At 43.3% G+C, this 13,903-nt stretch overlaps 1 protein-coding gene across 1 annotated transcript in view; it reads right to left on the bottom strand.

Annotated features, from left to right (window-relative positions):
• The window catches only part of EDAR (ectodysplasin A receptor), a 77,205-nt gene extending 63,609 nt beyond the window's left edge, over positions 1-13,596 (bottom strand). Inside the window, exon 1 of the mRNA XM_083610819.1 lies at positions 13,302-13,596. The gene's annotated coding sequence lies outside the window, so the exon portion shown is untranslated. The remainder of the gene's footprint in view (positions 1-13,301) is intronic.
• Between the last annotated feature and the right edge of the window lie 307 nt (positions 13,597-13,903).

Here is a 13,903-nt window from a genome sequence, read left to right as displayed (position 1 = left end):
ACATACTCTTACCAAGAGAGTAAGTCCCATTGAATAGGCATGTATAAGATTGCACACAAAAAACTATTTGTGTCTTTAAAATGCAAAAACAAGCCTCCATGTTGGGCACCATCAATTGTCAGTGTGTTCACACATGCTTTCTTTTAGGGCTGTGGAAATTAACTGACAGCTACTTCTGCAGGTCATGGATCTATATGCTCCTGCTCACCACCCTCCTACACTGCCATACACTTTTTATAAGAAAAAGTTAAACCCTACATATTATTTGTATAACTAGAGCTCTTTTTTAAAAAGGGGGTTGGTGTGGGGACTTTTGTGAGGTGAGAGCTGCAACAACTATCTATTGTCCATCCTACTAATCTCACTGTAACAGACTCAGGTAATTTCAATATAATTATATCCATCCTTCCCACCATCATGTGAATTCCATTTGCCTCTACAAAATGCTTATAATCTCATAAAGTGCTTTGGCCACTTGTTTCTTCAGGCGCATGAGAGACGTGTATTGGCTCTTCTGCTTCTCTTCTAGCTACATTAGGATAGATAACAACAGCGTTGTTACCAGGGCACGATGAATTAATTGACATTCTCATTCATAATGAGCAGAGGCCCTTGAGATCATCTATGGGGATTCTGAAACCCTGATGGTGATGTTAGCTCCCGTTAGCTCCACTCAGCATGGTCTGGGATGATGGGAGTTGTAGTCCAACTATTTATGGAAGTGCAAAGGCTCCCCATCTCTCCTCTAGGCTCCAATATTTCCAGATGTACAACTCTAATCCTCCAACCAGCACTGAATACTAGGTCATGATGTTCTTCAGCAGTTGCCTAGCTTGCAGCTGGTTTGTTTCTGAGCCTTGAGGTTTCCAATATTTAAATCGTGTTCCAGAATGAATAAGATAAGAATCAAACAGCGCATGATGATCAACACATCTAAGAGCCAGTCAACTCAAATATATTGCTTTTCATCTTAACAGCTGTCTTTTTAACCCTCACTAGATAAGCCAAGAAAAATATTTGTTTGAGAGAGAAACACCCACATTGCATTATATGTTGTGAAAACAGGATAAAAATAGCAACACGAATACATACGAAAGTACGGCAATGCTTGTTTTGGAAGGACACAATAACCATCATCATCATCATCGACAATAGCGGCCGTGGTTCTCTTGAGTGCCAGTTCTTATGTCGCCAAAACTGTGCCACCCACTCACAAGAGGGAGGGACCAGCATGCTTGGGAAATCCCTGAGGTTTGCAGAAAGGCAACAACCTAAGGGGACCAATAAAACCAGGCCAATGTGTCCTGAGCATGCTCAGTAGGCACGGAATGCTGACTGATGGCTGAGGTGGGAGAGAATGGAAAAACTGATGGGCAGGGGAATTGAATGGAACACTGAGCAAATGCATTCCACATCGCAATATTTTGGTGCATATATATATATACTACTTGCTCATTTACAGTTTGTATTTGGAAGATCTTTTAAGGCACTTACCCCAATCACAGAAATATGAGTCAATCCTTAGATTGCTAAGGATCAGCCAAATTCTCATAAATAGGTACAGTGGTACCTCGGGTTAAGAACTTAATTCGTTCTGGAGGTCCGTTCTTAACCTGAAACTGTTCTTAACCTGAGGTATCACTTTAGCTAATGGGGCCTCCCACTGCCGCCGTGCAATTTCTGTTCTCATCCTGAAACAAAGTTCTTAACCTGAGGTACTATTTCTGGGTTAGTGGAGTCTGTAACCTGAAGCGTCTGTAACCCGAGGTACCACTGTATATGTGTGCAAGGAAACACAAGTTCTGCTCTCCCCTGTTGCCTCCCATGCCTGTTCTGAGGTTTCTCTACAGAAGTTCGGGGAGCAGAAAGGAAGAGGAAGTTCTGTTGTATGAGTCAAAGTCCTTATGCTAACAGGGCAACTTGTTTGGATGCAACCTTTTTTGTATTACCCTCCAGAATGAGGCCCCAGGATGGTAATTTTCAGTCTGTAGCCTAAACTGCACTATCATCATTATCATTCCAGGGGCCATAGGATGGCAGTCCAAGTCATCCGAAAGGGGGATTATCTACTAACTGGAAGTCTTATAAAAGGTTTCTGCATATATAACATGATCTAATAATTTCAAGGCAGCTGGGGGAAAGTATAAATCTGTTTATCATCTCACACGAGAGAGGGGAACTCAAATTGTGGTGATTGACAGGATTATTCTAGGAAAGCATCATAAATCAAAACCAGCAAGCATGGGGGGAGGGGAATCTCATGAGAGTTGCCAGGACACTGGACACGTATAAAAGATTAGATGTCTAGAATCTATGCCAAAATGGGACAGGGATCTGGGATGGTTTTAAAAAGTACTGTCTCCTTCAATAGACTCAACAGAGGACAGCCATGATTATTAGCTAGCTTGATGCTTATGTTTTTTCTCCACAGTGTAACCCAAAGATTGTAGTTTGTATCTAAATGCCAAATGTTGCAGCCAAGTGGTGTTGCAGAGCTACAAAACACAACAAAATACAATCTTGTGCAATTCTATGAAAACACAGATCCTATTTATTTCAAGGCAAAGATTATTACCATATAGGATTAGATATTCATGCATATTACAAAATTTTGCAGTAGTTATAACACTCTTGAAATCCCACTGTATGATTAACTTCTTCCTTTTTGGGGTGTGTGGGGTGTTAGGGGAGGGTAGTACCTCTGGGGGAACACGTCGTTCTCCTTCTAGGGTAGTTTGTCCACCTTTGGTTCCCCCCCCACCCGCACTCAGCTCTCACCTGTGACTCCTAGAAGCTGTCAGCATGTGACAGCAGCCACACCCCCAGGAAATGAATGAGCGGCTAAACCAGGTGACAGTAGCCAATGGGGCTCAACCCCTTGGTTACTTAGGGACCTCCCCTGCATGCAAAGACAGGCTCCATGTGATTGAGCAGATGAGACCACTAGAGAGTCCATTGTTCAAGAAGGCAGTTTCTGCATGTGCTGTAGAGGGAAGAGAGGGTCTGATTGGGCTCGTCACCCTGGAAGGTAGCCCATCTAGAGGGGAAACTCTGATCCTAACTCTCTGCTGCCTTGTGGGATATATTCTGGAGAAGAACAGGCTAAGGGGTAAACCCTACACAAATGCAGAGTGAAGTCCCTAAGATGGTTGGGTGGCGCCTTGTATGCATCCTTCCAGCAAGAAGAAGAAGAAGAAGAGTTTGGATTTGATATCCCGCTTTATCACTACCCGAAGGAGTCTCAAAGCGGCTAACGTTCTCCTTTCCCTTCCTCCCCCACAACAAACACTCTGTGAGGTGAGTGGGGCTGAGAGACTTCAAAGAAGTGTGACTAGCCCAAGGTCACCCAGCAGCTGCATGTGGAGGAGCGGGGAAGCGAACCCGGTTCCCCAGATTACGAGTCTACCGCTCTTAACCACTACACCACACTGGCAAGTCCTTGCAACCAAGCTGGTGCCAAATGTATTGCTCTGCTTTCCTTTGGACCACTTCAGCAAGGCCAGGGGGGTTGTCTTGTCATCTGGGCAGCTCAGGATCCACACTGCTTTGGCTTGCACCCCAGGAGGTCACTTGGGTGCTGCTATTGCAGCAGTTTGATATCACCCTTGGAGGTGAATTCCATTGCCGTTTGAGACAGATGGATGCCAACAATTTATTTCAAAGGAAAGGATTATTACTACAGTATCTAGGATAGGATTGCCATATTTGAAAAAGTGAAAATCCGGACACAAAAGTTGTTGAGTGTTGTTGGGTTTTTTTTGTTCTTTGTTTTGGCAAAGTTGTTGTTAGCTATTTTTTTATATAGCTTAGCGGAAATTCTGCCCGAATGCCAGTTTCGACAGGCGAATCCCAGCTATGTCCAGGAAATTCTGGACGTATGGCAGCCCTAATCTAGGATTAGATATTCATGTATATTATTTTTCACAGTAGCTGTAACATTCTTGAAATCCCACTGTATTATTAACTCTTTCTAGAGTGTTTAAGGATAATATAACATGGGCAATTAGTAGCAGTATTTGCATGGAACAACACTTCTGTTATGTATAGAATTATATAACATGAGTAGTAAAGAAAGCCTATCAGATGTGTTTTCACAGGCAACAGATGTGAGCAGCCATCCTGTTTATTTAGTGTTTTCATTAAGTCATTTTCATCCTGCCGTTTGGGAGCCAAACCCTCACAAGACAGTTTACAGTATAAGAAATCAGGATTAAAACGTTAATACAATACATGTCAAAACAATTTATAAAACAATCCATAGTCAATACTTTTCAGATGTCGTCGTTTGAATTGTTTTGATATGTATTGTATTAATGTTTTAATCCAAAAGCAATGTAAGCATATAACATCAGATTAAAATGTTGTCACCATGTTTTAATTTGATGTTGCTTAATGGCTAGTTTTGATATATATTTAGCTTAATATGGCAATCCCAATTTCTTATTTTGTAAATAATGCAGTGAAAGCTGGGGAAAAAATAGTAATTTCAGGATAAGTTTAAACACCATGAGAGGGTGGCCAAGCAATGTTTTGGAGGGAGTTCCACTGACGTGGGACCACTGACTGTGGAGAAGACTTCGTCCTTCATACCCTGATATTTCTTAGTGGCAGATCAGAGAATAGGGTCACACCTACACCATTCATTAAACGCACATTGTTTCCCACAAAGAAGCACCAGAACTGTATGTTGTTAAGGGTGCTGGGAATTGTAAATCTGCAAGAGATAAACTATAGTTCCCAGGATTCTTGGGAAGAAGTTATATCTGCTTCAGGTATATGGTGTAGCTGTGACCTAGACCAATTTAAGTTCTGTTCCCATTCTACTCTTGTTTAAGAGAGATAATAAAGTTATTTTCTAGCTTCTGGACACCTAGAAATGTCCATGCATGTGTAAAGAACCCTTCCAATAAATTTCCCAAATGGTCAAGGGCTATGATAGCAATGTGGGACACGGGTGGTGCTGTGGGTTAAACCACAGAGCCTAGGACTTGCCGATCAGAAGGTCAACGGTTCGAATCCCCGCGAAGGGGTGAGCTCCCGTTGCTCGGTCCCTGCTCCTGCCAACCTAACAGTTCGAAAGCACGTCAAAGTCCAAGTAAATAAATAGGTACCGCTCTGGCAGGAAGGTAAACGGCGTTTCCGTTTGCTGCTCTGGTTCGCCAGAAGTGGCTTAGCCATGCTGGCCACATGACCCAGAAGCTGTATACCGGCTCCCTCGGCCAATAAAGCAAGATGAGCACCACAACCTCAGAGGTGTCCACGACTGGACCTAATGGTCAGGGGTCCCTTTACCCTTTACCTTTTATGATAGCAACACTTTAAATTGAGCCTGAAAATTGTTCCATCTGCCATCTTATTTTCCATCCAGAGATAAGGTAGCACAACATCTGTCTGCTGTTAATTAGTTAAAAATAAAGTCCGTAGAATTCCATGGCAACCTTGGTCCACAATAAAACTGTAACAAATACCTGAGGTTTCACACAACTTTGCCCATCAGATTTTTGCACGAGATTTCAAAAACATAACTCACATTTGCATTTTGAACCTTCAGATTTGAATGTTTTAGACTTGTTGGCACCGTTCACTGGCATTCTTCAAACCTCGTAAGATGTCAACTGTCAAATACTAATTACTCTTGTGTGTTATCTTGCAAATCACGTCAAAAGCACCTGGCAGGACACCACCATCAGCTTGTGCCGTTTGCAGTCCCAGGCAGGCGTCAAAAGCAGAAGCTCTCTCCAAACCCTAGCAAGCTGTTGTTCGTGGCTGGTGGGTTTTTCTCCAGGATCAATGGCACTATTTCAGAAAACATGTTTGGAGAATTGCAGCCAGAAGGCGCCTGTGAAGATATTAACCATCACTCTATCTGCCTCAGGCCCTTTAGCGAAAAGGTTGTGGTAAACACACAGTTTGCTTCACATTTGTATGTTTTGAAAATCACACTATGACTGTGTTATCTCATGACTCAGAAGCATCTATGTAGGCAGTTTGACTCTAATTGGCCCACAGGCCTATCTGCGATACACTGACTAAGGCTCGTAATCCGTGAGTTTCCTTTCCCCCTTAATTAGTGATCCTGTGGTGTTTTGAAGTGTGCTCTTCCTTTCCCCCGTTGCCTTTATTTTAACTTTATAAACAACTTTATTTTAAAATAACATCCCAGGTTAAAAAGAAAACACTCAAGTCTTTAAGCTATTGAATACTTATGGGTCAAAGCATTACTACCCCACCTTTCTAATGTATCTGTGAGCATTCTGCATGTGAACTTGATTTCTTGTTCCTTGATTACTCATCTCTTGATGACTTTTAGTCAAATGTGTGGGCTGTCTCATTGAAAGGCATGTTGTTGTTTTTGAGGTGAGCTGATGCCAAATGAAAATTATGAGTGCGGTGCGCAAATCTTTCCTTCGCACCTGCAATTTATCACTTAGCTATACCCAATCTACATGTGTGAACGGTTTTTGTTTCGGATAGAAGATACACATGTGTACATACATCTTAAAAAATGAACCCAGAAATCTACTTTGCATAACGGGATGCTTGGTTTCTTTGCTCTCTCTGTGAATCACCGACATTGTATTTAGAGGCTCCTCCAACCCCCCAGTGCTTGGGGCAGAAGATAAGGAGATGCCCCACAGCAGACGTAGATGGTGTGTTGGAATCTTATCCTGTGTGTTTTGTAAAAGGAAGGGCTTCTGCAAACTGCAGACGAGTGAAACCTACTCTCTGCTGCATACCCCTGGAGCTCTGGCATTCAGGCTGAAAGTAGGCCATTGCTCTGCAGTTGGTTTTGGTGTTATACAATCAGCACACATGAAGCTTTACAGAATGATAAATGAGGCAAGTTTCCTACTCCTAAGTAGCAGCAGATGTGAAAGAGCAGGCATGAAAGATTGATGATAAAGAGCTACCACCAATAAAAAAAAGAAACAAACCCAGTGTAGATTCAGTTCTAACAAAAATGAGGGAAACCGAAAAGGTCCATGCCCACTTTAATGATGTTGACAACAACAACAAGACCCACCACATCTGAAGTAACTTTTATCCTTTATCTTTCTGTTCATGATGATTCAGACTTGTGGCTCCCTGTATCATTTCAAATGGGTACCCTGTGGCCCCTGCTTACAAGCTGGCCAGGTATATCGGGCCTAAAAGCTTTAGACCCAGAGGAGAGCTAAAGCTGGTTCATTTGGGTGAATGTGAGACTGCCCTACTAACCCCAGTCTCCTCTCTGCCAGTCCCCAGTGGCGTAGCGTGGGGGGTGAAGGGGGGGCCGGCCGCACCGGGCGCAACATCTGGGGGTTAGGGTTAGGGGGCGCAAATCCACGGGTTAGGGGGCGCAAATCCACAGGTTAGGGGGCGCAAATTACTTGCCTTGCCCCGGGTGCTGACAACCCACGCTACGCCACTGCCAGTCCCCACCTGTCCAAGCGATGACACTGTCTGTCAGCTTTCTCCTCCTTAGTCTCAGGTTTTCATGTTGTATAGCGAGGAGGGTGGAAGCAAAACTAGAATTAGTTGGTTCTGCCTGCCATTGGCTCTGACTCCACCTATTTTTGGCTTCCTGGCCTTCCACCCCATCAGTCCTGATGGGCAGCAGCTACCAGTGGGGGAAAATATCCAAAAACAAACACCAGTGGCTCATTTTTCGTATTTTTATTTTTGTCGAAATCAGGCATGGCCAACTGGTGGTCCATTGGCCACACCTATAGCTTGATTTGACCTGCTTCTCTCTCCTGTCCCAAAAACATCCCTGCAGAGAATGCTTGTGAGTGCATATATGTCCTGCAACACGTGAAATAGGTAGGAGGACTGCCTTAAAGTGGAAGGGGAAAGTTTCAGGGCTGGTGTGAGCACCCCAGCGTCTGTTTAGATACCTTCCTGCTGTGACGCCTAGTGACTCATACATGCTCTGAGACTGATAGTAATATACCATATTTGCTGTGGGACTTATCTGCCCCACAACCAGTCAAGGAGATTGTAGGCCTCCAAGCTCAGGAAGCAGGTCAGCAGGAGTCTAAGTTGACATTTCACTGCATTGTAGAAGACTCACTTGGAAGCACATTTCAAGTCTTTATTTGTGACATTAGTGGTACCATGCATTTGCGGTCCCTCCCATGCAGACAAAGAGCTTGTATTGGTGCAAAGGCTTCCTCCGTAGTCTTAATCTCTGCATAAACATCCCAACCAGACCATTAGGTTATACTTGGAATTGGCATAGATAGAGCATGACTGAAGCAGATCAAAGTCCATTTTTTATTATTTTTACTTATGGGATCCTGGCCATAGCTGTCAAGTGTCCCTTATTTGAAGGAACAGTCCCTTATTCCAGCGCCATGTCCCGCTGCTGTCCCTTATTGATAGATGTCCCTTAAATGTCCCTTAAATGATGTCCCTTAAATTTCAAAGGAAGCAGCTCCTCTCCCTCCCTCCCTGCCGGCCAGGGAGGAGGGAGGCTCCAACTGTGTTGCTTGGCTGTGTTGCTCACCCAATAAGAAGTCTAAGAACGACTGGGGGGTGAAGCTTGCATGCCTTGTGTGTGGCTAGTTAATGCAAGCTGAGGAGGTTTTTGAATGCTGGACGCCATTTTGTTGCACGTGCTGCTGCAAACTTTGCAGTGCAAAGCCAGGCCGGGGAGCCATCTTAAGTTGAGGCTGCATAGGCCTTGTGGTGCATGTGATTCAGATTCTATTCAGTTGAACCTCTGGTTACAAAGTTGGTTGGACAGTGTTCTGGAAGCTACCCAGCATGAGTTTGACCAGCCTGCAGGAGGACAGGAAGACTGGAGTGCCTGGAACAGGTGAGGCTGCAGGTCCCTTATTTTGGCTGCTGGTCCCTTATTTTCAAATCTGTAAGTTGACAGCTATGATCCTGGCTGAAACCATTAAACATAATTTACAGGGCAATCCTGCATGTCTACTCAAAAGTAAGCCCAGCTGAATAAAAGAGGCCTTAAGCCCAGGAAAGGGAGTGTAGAATAGGATAGCAACCTTAATTTCCTTAAAAATGCAGCATTTAATAACATGCATATTGCATTGGGTCAAACCATATTCTAAAATACAATTTGGGTTGTTTTGCAGGATGGCTGATGCAAAACTGCACTTCCCTAGCAATATTTCTTAGTGGTTTATTTCTCAGCATTAGAAATTTGTTTCCTGCCTATTTTGAATGAATTTGAACTTTGCGCATTTCTTAATATTTTATCTTCCTCTTCTAGGTTAGAGAGCATTTCATTATGAAATACTTTCTCCTCGTTAAAGTATTTATACCCTGTGGACAACTCACCTCCTCAACTTCTTTTTGATATGATAAATAGCTTGATCGTGTTAAGTTGCTAGCTGCTAGGCTTGTTTTCCAATCCTTAAAAATTCTCATAACTCTTCTCTTGAACGCTTTCCAATTATTTTTAATGTCTTTTTGTCAAAGTGGACATAATTCTAAACACAATGTTTCAGCAGTGCTATTAACATCACCTCTGCCCTCCCGCACTCAGTATATTTGCCTTCACATTTATTTCACAGTTATAAGCAGTAGTGTTTAATTAACTGGTGGTCTAAAGCTGCAATTCTGTGCCCACTTACTAGGGGGCAAGTCCCTTTGAGCACTGCATTAATAACTTCTGAGAAAGATAGGCATAGGATTGGGCTGCATATTATTTGCACTTCTGCATCGCATGCGCAAATGGCATGTGTGATGGTTGCGCATGCATGCATTTTGCTGTGGTCCCATGTGAGATACATAGACTCTGGGCCATTGTGGCTTCCTGCATAGATCACTATTCCAAATGATTTCACTAGGAATCAAAGAGCAGTATATAACTCCAGATTTGTGTCAATTTAAGCAAGGTCAAACTTTGGCACAGGGAATGTTGTTTGAAGCCAGGAAAGCTGCTGCCAGGGGCAATTTATTTCCTTTGCTTAGGTTTTTCCTTTTTTTCTGCCTGTGTATTCAAGAATGAAAAAAAAGATGTCTTGGGGGAATAATTACAAACATTAACATTTAATAATTATTTTCTCCTTGGTGGCTTTCTTAAATGAAATATTTCAGAATTCCTCAGCCAAGGAAGATTAAATTAAATACTTCTGATCTGAGTCATTTACCTGACTTCCTTTTGCCCACCTGAGCCAATTGCTACATTTTCTTTTTCATTATCTTGCAGTCATTTGGCTCTTGTACAGTTTCACTGACTCTGCAGCAGCTTCATATTCAGAATTTATCTGATGATGGCCATGCTCAGTTCTGCCCCTATCAGCAGGAAACACCCCATGGGGCTGTTGTTATACCCAGTCCTGTGGCCCTCGCTCAATAAATTTTCAGCAGTGAGCCTCATAACATATTGCCCGGAGCAGATCCCAGAATCAAAGCATCAGAAACTCAGAAGTACCATACATTTCCTTGTATAAATCTATGTTTTTTTACTCTAAAATAGTGTTCAAAATCGGGGCTCGTCTTATACACAGATATATATCTCCCCCCCCCCATTTTCTTAAATCAGAGTCCCCCATAATAGTAGGGGGCGTCTTGTACATGGGGTCATCTTATACACGGAAAAATACAGTACATAATGCCCCTGTATAAATTAGCACTACACAATTTATAGAATCCAAGTCTTTACTTCCACGTGTTCATTGGCACAGTACAATAACTAATAATAACTAGAGTGGCACACACTGAGGCATAGGTGCCGAGTTGCAGCCAGCTTTTGGGGGGCTGACATCACGCATGCGATGCACATCTTGTGCATATGATGTCACGCACGTCACATGCATGACGACTTGCATCAGGCATCTTCCCAATGTAACATTTGTGTGCCAGGCCACAGTGGTCTGTGCATCTCTCCTGACACTGTGCAACCCAGGGCAACATCCCGCCAGGCCTTCTCTGCCCCCTCAAGATAGAAGGGGGCTGAGCCCCATCCAAACAGACATGGGCGGGGGGCTGTAGACGCCTCAGCCCCATAGAATTGGCACGCCTGCACTGAGAGACTAGAAAGTTAGACTCCTCCAGCTTATGAAAGTAAGGAGGGAAGAAAAAAACTGCATAGATGTTGACAGAGATACAGATTTTGTTTTATTGCCATGCATAATAGCAGCAATAAAACATAGCATGGTAATAAAATATTGGGATAGTTTTAGCAGCAGCAACAGTGGGTTCACACAGCATCCAACGGTTGAGAAGGGAATTTAAGGGCATATATAATTCATATTTTAGTCCCTGCAATATGTATCGTATACTGCAGGAACTGAAATATCAAATTATTAGCACGGGAGAACACAGAAGAAAAAATCTAGCCCATAAAATTTAGAAAGGGCTCCTTCCCCACATGTGAAATTGTTGCTCCCCATCATCCTTGGGAATATGTAAGATACTGTTACACCAACAAATTTGATGCTAATGTGTAAAAAAAAAAATAATGAAAGTGAAAAGTAGGAAAAATTAATTGGCCAAAAGGCAAGATGTTGACTGGATGACTTAGTAAGGTCGAGAGGGTTTTCTTAATGGTCAGGGTCTGACAAATAACCCAGAGATGCATTTTAAATAAAAGCACACATTCTACTCATGTAAAAACACCTGGCAGGCCCCACAAATAACCCAGAGATGCATTTTAAGTAAAAGGACACATTCTACTCATGTGAAAACATGCTGGTTTTTGGACCGTCCACAGGCCGGCTTGAGAAGGCCATTGGGCCGGATCCGGCCCCTGGGCTTTAGTTTGCTTACCCATGCACTAATCCCTCTGGTCACTAACCAGTCTAATACAGCAGGCAGTTCCTTCCCCATCCCAGTGTTGTGGGGCATAGGAATTCATTCATTTCCCCCCCCCCCCAAATATAGTCTGGCCCCGCACAAGGTCTGAGGGACAGTGGACTGGCCCCCGGCTGAAAAAGTTTGCTGACCCCTGGATTAGTGTATTCAGGGCATGACTGGCTAGCTTGCATCAGTAGCTATTCACTTGACCTGACTCTTCACGTGGTGTGTTCTTCTCTCTGCATAGCTTGATGGGGACAGCAGGTTGGAGCAGAGGCAGAGACCACCCTGCTTTTTAGCAGGAAATTACATAAGTTGATGCCTTTGAGAAGGCAGTTTGAAGAGTTGATCCTTGCGGAATCACACTGCCACGAAAAACAAGGAAAGCTAATTTTATATAGCTGAGCGGGAATGAAACACAGGAATATCAGTAACTGACAAAGCGGTCAGGGCGTGCTTACAAAACTTAGGTGAGCAAAGACTGTGTTCCACCCAATGGAGGGAGGTATGTCCTGTGCCTTCAGGCCTTGATCCTCATGTTAAAGATGCCCCTATGCCATATAGCAAACGGATGGAAATGGAGAGCAAACTGCTGTCTGTTCTTGTCCTATCCATTTGCAGGAATGTAGTGACCACTGCTGGCCAAAGGATGATTAGATGGGCTGTTGGTCTGCCCATCTCTTACGTTCTTGCACAGTGCAAATCAGCTTTGGTTTCAAGAGATTATTGCAGATTCTAACAGCTGAGGAGCAGATCCGGTATAGTTATGCAAGGAACAGATCCATTAAATGTTTCAGTCTGTATGGCTGTAAAAACAGCATTCCCTGGAACTCACGGATGTCTCTGTGTACCTTTCCACTGCTGGTCAGAATTGCTAAACAACATGCTTAAAGATCTAGCAGAATGCAATCATTTTCTTTATAGCGCTTGCGTTCCCTGTTGCTCTACAATATTGAGAAAACTTTCTCCTGGAAACAAAACCGTACATGCTCCTAAACTTGTATTTACAGGTATGTAATTCCCCACATTCAATCAACCTCATCCCGGCGGGTGCTGAGGTGCCTTGCAGTAATATTCTTTGTTCCCGTCAGCGTATAAGTTATAAACATATTGCTGGTATTCTGTACAACTCAAGTAACGAAGCTGCAATCTCCAAGTACAAACTCTAAAATGCCAAAAAAACTCAACCACCTATCAAAGCTTATTGTTGCCGATTGTTACAAATAGCCATATAGCAAAAACCCAACTTCTTGGATATATGCTCCATGCTGTATTACATGGGCACTACAAAGAAACACAACGAAACATCACACTTTGATTGAATCCTCAATGGAGAACGTGCACATAGTTGTTTGGAAGAGATATGGGGTTGGGGGGATAAAAATGTGGAATCCAGGGTTTTCAGCACATCCCATGAGCGGAGGCGCTTCTCGTGAAATATTAAAAACGACAAGTATTTTGAAAACAGTATTTTGATTGCCATATCCCGATCGCCGCCACAAAGAGTATCTAGCTTCCCCGAACATAAATTTCTTATGGAAAAAAAATCTTACCTTGCGCAGAATTAAAGAACAAAGCCGAAATCCAGCCAAGCAAGCAGTCTGTCACTAAAACGCTGACAATATCCAGTTTCGAGCTACTGAAGCACTTTTTGTAGTTGCCTATGGGCATCACACCATCAGATGCTGCAAGGCAGGTAGGTGGACCATATCTCATCGGTGTTCCAAGACCTACTGGTGTCCATAAAGGGCCACCATGTACCCTGTGCTTCGCTTGTCCTACACTTACTTTGCAGTCTCAGAGGACTTCCCCGCAACTTTCCCCTGAGTGGCTTTCCTTGGAGTTTGATAGATCTGAAAACTGCGAAAATAATGGGTTTCCCTTCTGTGGAAACTCACCTGCACCACCTAGGGGTCTAACACAGGATAGGAAAAGCTACTGGAATAGGACATAGGCTCCCTCCCTCACAGGATTCTTTTGCCTGGGTTCACACTACAGTTTAATGCCAGATCTGATACAGCCTTGCTTTAGTTAACATTATTTATTATTATTATTTGTATCTTGTATTTGAGGATACAGATCATTCCAAAGCAGCTTAGTTACAGATGACGGTGCATTTAATCTTTGCACATCGAGAAGCTATGGTTGGGATAAA

Source organism: Podarcis filfolensis, assembly GCF_964270895.1.
Source record: "Podarcis filfolensis genome assembly, chromosome: 4".
In the NCBI taxonomy this organism is placed as follows: domain Eukaryota; kingdom Metazoa; phylum Chordata; class Lepidosauria; order Squamata; family Lacertidae; genus Podarcis; species Podarcis filfolensis.
Note: the sequence above shows the minus strand (reverse complement) of the source record. Positions and strands in the feature narration are given on the sequence as shown.